General features: G+C 41.2%; 1 long non-coding RNA gene across 1 annotated transcript; it reads right to left on the reverse strand.

Moving 5' to 3' along the window:
- Window positions 1-1,529: 1,529 nt before the first annotated feature.
- LOC114557961 (uncharacterized) lies at window positions 1,530-5,320 on the reverse strand. The gene is made up of 3 exons (XR_003692873.1): window positions 5,065-5,320; window positions 2,397-2,457; window positions 1,530-1,698 (listed from the first exon to the last, which is right to left on the reverse strand). It is a non-coding gene; the product is annotated as an uncharacterized LOC114557961 (long non-coding RNA).
- Window positions 5,321-7,126: the final 1,806 nt, after the last annotated feature.

The raw sequence follows: 7,126 nt of genomic DNA on the forward strand, positions 1-7,126 counted from the left end.
AACTCACACTGGAGGTTTTATTAGCGGCTGATTGTTGATACAGAGATGCTCATTTCCTAAATGAAGTGGTGCTCACCTGGACATGCCTGTCAGAGGGAAAGATTTACACTTTCCTGGTTTAACATTTCAGTGTATAAACCGCTGCACATTTAATTAGAAGTCATGCATGTGGGAAACAAATTCCAACAAGCTGGACTGAGGGTCATATTTATATTTTTTTTGGCTGAATATCATAATACATTTAACAGAGACAATATTGTTACTTGAGATTGATTCATTCATTCATGCCAACTGCTTTTTAGGAAAATGAAACAATTACTTATTCCAGATTTGTGCTCCCAAATTGATTAGCTGCAAACATTTTCAAACAGCTTTTTTGTTGCTGTTGTTTTTTTTACTAAGGTCAAGCAGTACAGTGTATTGTTGGGGATGACACAGCAGGGTGAATCTACAGGATAACGGCATGGGACTGGAAGTACCAGTTGGTCTGACCAATCATGACTTTGATCCCTGGAGTCACATTTTGCACAAAGAGAAGCCTTTGTTTGGATGATTCGGGCCTCTCTGGGAGAAGAAACCATCTCATGTCATTGTGTATATTCTCCAACGTTTAGGGCAATTCTCCAGCAGAAGAGTTATGACCATTTCATAAACAGGTCCTCTATCTTTATTGCTGACTGAAACTCTCTTAGTTTATTATTTTTTTCTGCTCTCCCTTTCATTCCTGCTGTCCTCCTTGCATCAAGGCCATCTTATATCTAACATTTGCATTTAGGAGGGTCATACAGTAGGTCAAGTCTTCAACTCCTTCACTGCATGATGCCCTGCTGGTTCAGGTTCAGCATAAGGGCAACCTATGATGTCCGCAGTCTTAGATGTACTGATTGCTGAGGCCGAGGGCAGGCCAGCGGGAGGCCTGATGGATGGAAACCATTACGGGTGTTGGGCCCTTTTAGACCTGGGTCAAAGAGGGCCTACAGAGACCCAGACAAGATACATATGGATGACCTGACAGGAAAACATGATTGTAACCCATTTCACCCTACTGAGACCTTGGACCAATTTGTAAACTGAGGGCTTTTTCTGTGTAATACAAGTCATTTGAAACAATAAGATACAAGACACCTGAGAAAGCCTGGATATGTAATGAAATCCTGTCAGCTTTCATTACATTTTTACCAGCCCCATGTCTACGCAGATGCCCATTTTTTTGCTTTATATCTGTAACAGCACTTCAGGATAATACCTTTTAACAGCAGTGTGGGGGCATGGGGCAGGGCCAGGGGGATATGTGGAGCTGGAGATGAAGTGGATGCCGGTGTGGTGGCCTGTGGTCGGGTGCCAGTCAGACCATCATCGGGAGAAGGCCATCCCCACGAGAGAAGATATCACCATAGCCTGGTTGGCTGACAGCTTCAGGGCCCTTATTGAAAAATCAATGTCCATTTGTGCGTCCAGCTCACCTGGCCGTCTGCCAGCTCGGCTGAAGTCACCTAATGAAGCCTGATCCCGTTACCTGATTCCTGATTCACTGAGTCAATGTGACTTTGCAGCTGAAGTCATCCACCCGTCGGGGACCTCTGGGGCAAGTTCAACGTGAGCCATGCAGCATGTTGTTGTTTCTGTTGTTGTTTCAGTTTGCATTCTGCTGCTGTTTTCAGTGTCTAGTCGCACCCTGACATGCAGCACTGCTGGGCTCTGTGATCCAGGAAAGTCTTTGATTAAATTAATGGTTCTCAGAGCTTATTGTACTTAGATGACATATATACACATATACATATATATATATATATATATATATATATATATATATATAAAAATTAAATTTATAACTGTTTCTATTTTAGTCACTGTTCATTTCATGTAGGCCTACAAACATGAAAACTATTCAAGGTTCACAGAATCAAAAGAATACCCACTGCAAGTTTCAGCCATACACTCTGATGCAGCATTCAGGTCATGTTGGAGTTACCGTAATTACCAGTTTTCATCTTGTAAAAAGCGTTCATGTCAACATCTAAGTCTTAATTACAACAAGAGAACTTATTTTTTTTCTCAAAAAGCTCCAATACGTCCGACTTAATAATACATGAGAAGAAACATGGATGCCTTCCGTCAGCCAAAGTCCTCCATCATTCAAGAACACTAATTTAGTTTAAATCAGTTGGATATTGTTACATGAACTGCTTCCTCTAATTCGCTCATTCCTGCTTTTTTATTGGCCGGGAGCCCTGCCTAATCAGAGCTCACCCATTGGCTACCATTACACTAAGTAAGCATCCTGGCCAGTGTACAATATAACCCACGGGCAAGCATGACTTGTGAGAAGGCAGGTCATTCACCAATATTTTACCAAAATTACCAGTGTTTGAGGCATATTGAGCATGAATACCTACTTTTGTACAGTAGTTTGAGTAGTCTAGAGCAGTGGTTCTCAACCGGTGGGGCGCGAGTAGGCTACAGGATGGGAGAAAAAAAATAAAAAATAATTCAGAAAAACAATTTCCCCCATGTTGAAATGCAAGTGGTTGGACTATAACACAAAAACAAATCATCCTCCTGGTGACTTTTTTGTCTAAAACTAATCTAGCGACTTTTACTGGTGTTATTGGAGACTTTTGTGGTGTTTGGAGACTCAAAAGCACGCATCACTCTGCAGTTACTGTGCTAGGGTGACCAGATTTCCTGGAGCTAAAACCGGGACACTTTGCACGTGACCGTAGTGCTCGTGCTCGTGCACGCACACGCTTTTTAACGTGAACATGTGCCAGCCCAGGTCAGACATATCCACAGACAGTAACTTCATTATTTTGATCGTAGGCTCCTCATCTAATAATAGTGTTTTTTCCTGTAAAATTAACAAAAATGCAGCAACAGCCTTTTTCAGTTTAGTGTGAGATTTATGTTGAGATTTTTTCTAAAAAAAAGATTCTTTGAAGTGTTATTTATTCCAATAACACCAAAATAATTACAATTATTTATTGAAAATTTTGAGCATAACCACTTCATTTCCTGCATTCTGGTGAATTTTTATGCATACATTTCTACCTTTTTCTGAATCAATATACTGCAACCTGCAAATATCTGTAGCCTATAGGCATCATTTAGGCTACTCCTGTTTGGCATCTTTTGGTGAGAAAGTAACCTCCTTAAATGTGCATATGACAATTATTCACCTCAATGATACATTAATTCATTTTAATTTATAATAGAACCCTGGACTGTAATATTACAGATGTGTTTGAGCAAGATTTCTGCTCATGTCTAAAACTTTGTGCACCTTCAAAATACAGTATATGTGTTCTTTGTGATTTGTGATTGAGAAAAATAAAGTTAGGTTAGTAGAGAAGAATAAAGAATAAAGTCACTGTATTTCAGAAACTAATCAATACCTGTACCATATAGTCTGCTGTGCATTACGTGATTGCTCTGCTGATACAGCAGATCTCAGACCTCCTGACTGACACAGAGTCCCGTTTGGGTCTCTGGTCTCTGAATGAGACAAATAGTTTAGCTAGAGAAGTAACTGAACGCTGCTCTACATCGGAGGTGGAAAACGGAAACTACAGAAATAAACGGGGCACAAACGCAACACATCTACCGCAGCATGCCCACAGCTGAGCGCGTCCATAAACCTGAAGCTGCGCTGCATTTTACAGAGAGAGTGGACACAAGCAGGTCTGCTTCAGAGCTCCGTGTGTCTGAGTCTGAACCGTAGACTGGAAACATCACGTCACAGGAACTTCAAACTAAATCATTAGCATTGCGCTCCTAAACTTTGTGTTGATGGCATCAATGTAGGCTATACTGATTTGGCTAGGATTCCTCCCAAAACGTCACCCGGCTTTCCTCACGGAGAGACGGTTGCTAGGTGATAGGCAACAAATACAGCATGGTCGGACCCCGCACGTAGCTGCCCGTTCTATTCGCCTCGGAAAAATAAACTGGACAAAGTTACATTCGGGGCTACACTCAAAACATTCGGGGCTGAAGACACGGCAAAATCGGCTGACGCCGCTCCTGGTGTAAACCGGGACATTTTAGCGTCCCGACAGGCTTTTGACAGGCTTTTGTCGGGACTCGGGACAAACATTTGAAAATCGGGACTGTCCCGATCAAATCGGGACGTCTGGTATGGAGGAAATATTTATTCATAATTCAAATTGAAAGTCCAAAGAGAAATTGAAAGTCCAAAGGGAAAACAAAGCCAGATCAAATTAAAAATATTATTTTTTAAATTTTCCATTTGGCTTTGGGTTTTGAATTTAATATTTGGCTTTTGAATTTCAATTTATCATTGGCTTTTAATTTTCATTTAATATTTGGCTTTTGAATTTCAATTTAACATTGGATTTTAATTTTCATTTAATATTTGGCTTTTGAATTTCAATTTAACATTGGATTTTAATTTTCATTTAGCTTTTGAATTTCAATTTAACATTGGATTTTAATTTTCATTTAATATTTGGTGTTTTCATTTCCAGTTGTTTGCACCCCTTTGGTTTCAGACCCTCCCACCAGCCTTTGGGCCACGCCTCCTCATTTACATTGACATGTGTCAAGTCCAAATGAAAAGGCAATGTTAAATGGAAATTCAAAAGCCAAATATTAAATGAAAATTAAAATCCAATGTTAAATTGAAATTCAAAAGCCAAATGAAAATTAAAATCCAATGTTAAATTGAAATTCAAAAGCCAAATATTAAATGAAAATTAAAATCCAATGTTAAATTGAAATTCAAAAGCCAAATATTAAATGAAAATTAAAATCCAATGTTAAATTGAAATTCAAAAGCCAAATATTAAATGAAAATTAAAATCCAATGTTAAATTGAAATTCAAAAGCCAAATATTAAATTTAAAAGCCAAAGCCAAATGGAAAATTTTAAAAAAATAATATTTTTAATTTGATCTCGCTTTGTTTTCCCTTTGGACTTTCAATTTCTCTTTGGACTTTCAATTTGAATTATGAATAACTATGTCCTCCATAGTCTGGTCACCCTATACTGTGCTCAACGAGCAGCGGGTGCTGCCGTGAGCCCCTCCCCCGTCCAAAAGCACTCACAGGCGGTCAGTCCCTCAGTAGCCTCGCGCACCAGTCCCAGCCTGCAGTCAGAGCAGAGAGAAGACACACACCACTCCTCATATAAACTCTGATTTTGCTCCTTGCAGACAGAGTGGACGCCTTCACACAAACTTGACCTATGGCATGGCCGCATCAGTCGAGGGAACTGCGACATGTTCCCCAGCCTCGCAGACTTTATTTTATTTATTTCAATCAGCGTCTGAGCACCTGTCAGCAATGAGAGAACAGCCACTGACCAAGCGGGAGTGAGAACGGGTCAAATTAATTTCCTTGTTTCTGTTATGAAGATGATCGTGTGTGTGACTCGAACATCTCACATTTACCAACAAAACGTACAGCGAAAGACCGCGCAAAACATTTCAGACTCTACTGCCGACGTGTGTACATTTTAACATCAATGTACGCTGGAACGTTTTCTCATTATATAGTCACTGAAGCGGTGCTCTTTCAGTACTGTCTGCTCTCTGCAGCGGGCGGGGCTGCTGCTCCATTTCCCCCGCGACTGACGCGCGCGCGCTCTCACACACACACACACACACAAACACAATCACACACGGTGGATGCAGGAAAAAACGCAGATGTGACGACACAATGACCTAAGTTGAGGACAGCTATGCTCGTTATTGTAAGTGCAATGATAAGTTAAAGTCCAATAAGTCCTTTATCAAACCGTATGAATGCGTGTGTGTGTGTGGCCAGGATAGGACATTAACTAACAATGTAAAGATCAACAAGCCACTGTGAGTGACCGATATGTTCATATTTGATTCATTCAATAATGATTCATTCAGCCTTTTTTCTATTATACCAACATTTGCTAACCTGACTCCGCCAGATGGATTGCTTCGCATTTGCTCGGCATATCCATCTGGGAACTTTCCGTTGGAGAACTTTTGGGAAGGGGCGGAAATACTGGTTAGCTGATTGGATGAACCATCTGTCTATCACCTATGTTGGTGATAGACGGGCCAAATCAACCAATCAGATCCACGAAGCGTAGGAAAATACAACCACAAGCCCGCCCCTGCTGCTGCAGGCAGTTAGCTCAGCATGCAAACATGTCGGTAAAGGATATTTGCCGTTTGTGTAACGAGAATTTAGGAATAAAAGGCACCATTTCAGGTTCCCGGACCATATTCCAAAAGAAGGATCCAAGAGAAAAAAAGCATTAGCGAGCAGCTACCGCTGTCTTAAAATACTGGTTAGCTGATTGGATAAACCATCTGTCCAACACCACCTAACCCACCTCAAAACCAACGCTGATTGGCCCGGTCGTTTGGCTAACGGCTCCAAATTTTCTCTCCCTCAAGATGCCAGACTGATCTGCGAGTGGAAAACTGGAGCTCGCCAGATCAGGACGGTCTCACGAGGCTAAACATTCGCAGCATCCTGAGCCTTTTTGGTAAGGTTCATAGGAAATCTCCGCCCAGAGTAATTAATTAATAGTACTAATTATTATTCTCCCCAAAACAAGTTTTCTTTTTATTTTTAAAGAACTATAAAACAACTTTCACTGTCTTCTGCAACTTCATTGCAACACACCACAACTTTTATCGCAATTTTTAACAAAAGCTCTCAGGCATTTTGGGCCGCAACAATCTAAAAAAAAGGCCGTGAAATCCTGGAGGGACTGCCCTTGTGTGTTTTTGTCATGTGTTATGATGCGCATTCACCTGTGTTTTTTTGTTGTTATTGTGGTGCGTGTAGGCTACTCCTGATTTTGTCATCTCATCTCTTATATGCTGTGTCTCTATGATCCTATCCTGTCCTATTCATGGTAGCCTACTCGGGGACATTGCGCCATCATCACGTGCTGTAGTAGGGGGGCCCGCCTTGATAATCCTGAATAGGGGCCCGGTGTTGGCTAGTTACGCCACTGACCTCCTGCCCTCTTTCGTCATCCTGGGCAGCATTGATGCAGGAATACTCTCAACTCTGTGATGTCACCTTGAAGATTCTCCTCACTTTCGCGTCGGCATATTTGCGTGAGGCAGGATTCTCAGAAATGACTGCACTCAAAACGAAATACCGCAATCGTGCA

The sequence above is a fragment of the Perca flavescens genome, chromosome 6, assembly GCF_004354835.1.
Source record: "Perca flavescens isolate YP-PL-M2 chromosome 6, PFLA_1.0, whole genome shotgun sequence".
In the NCBI taxonomy this organism is placed as follows: Eukaryota; Metazoa; Chordata; class Actinopteri; order Perciformes; family Percidae; genus Perca; species Perca flavescens.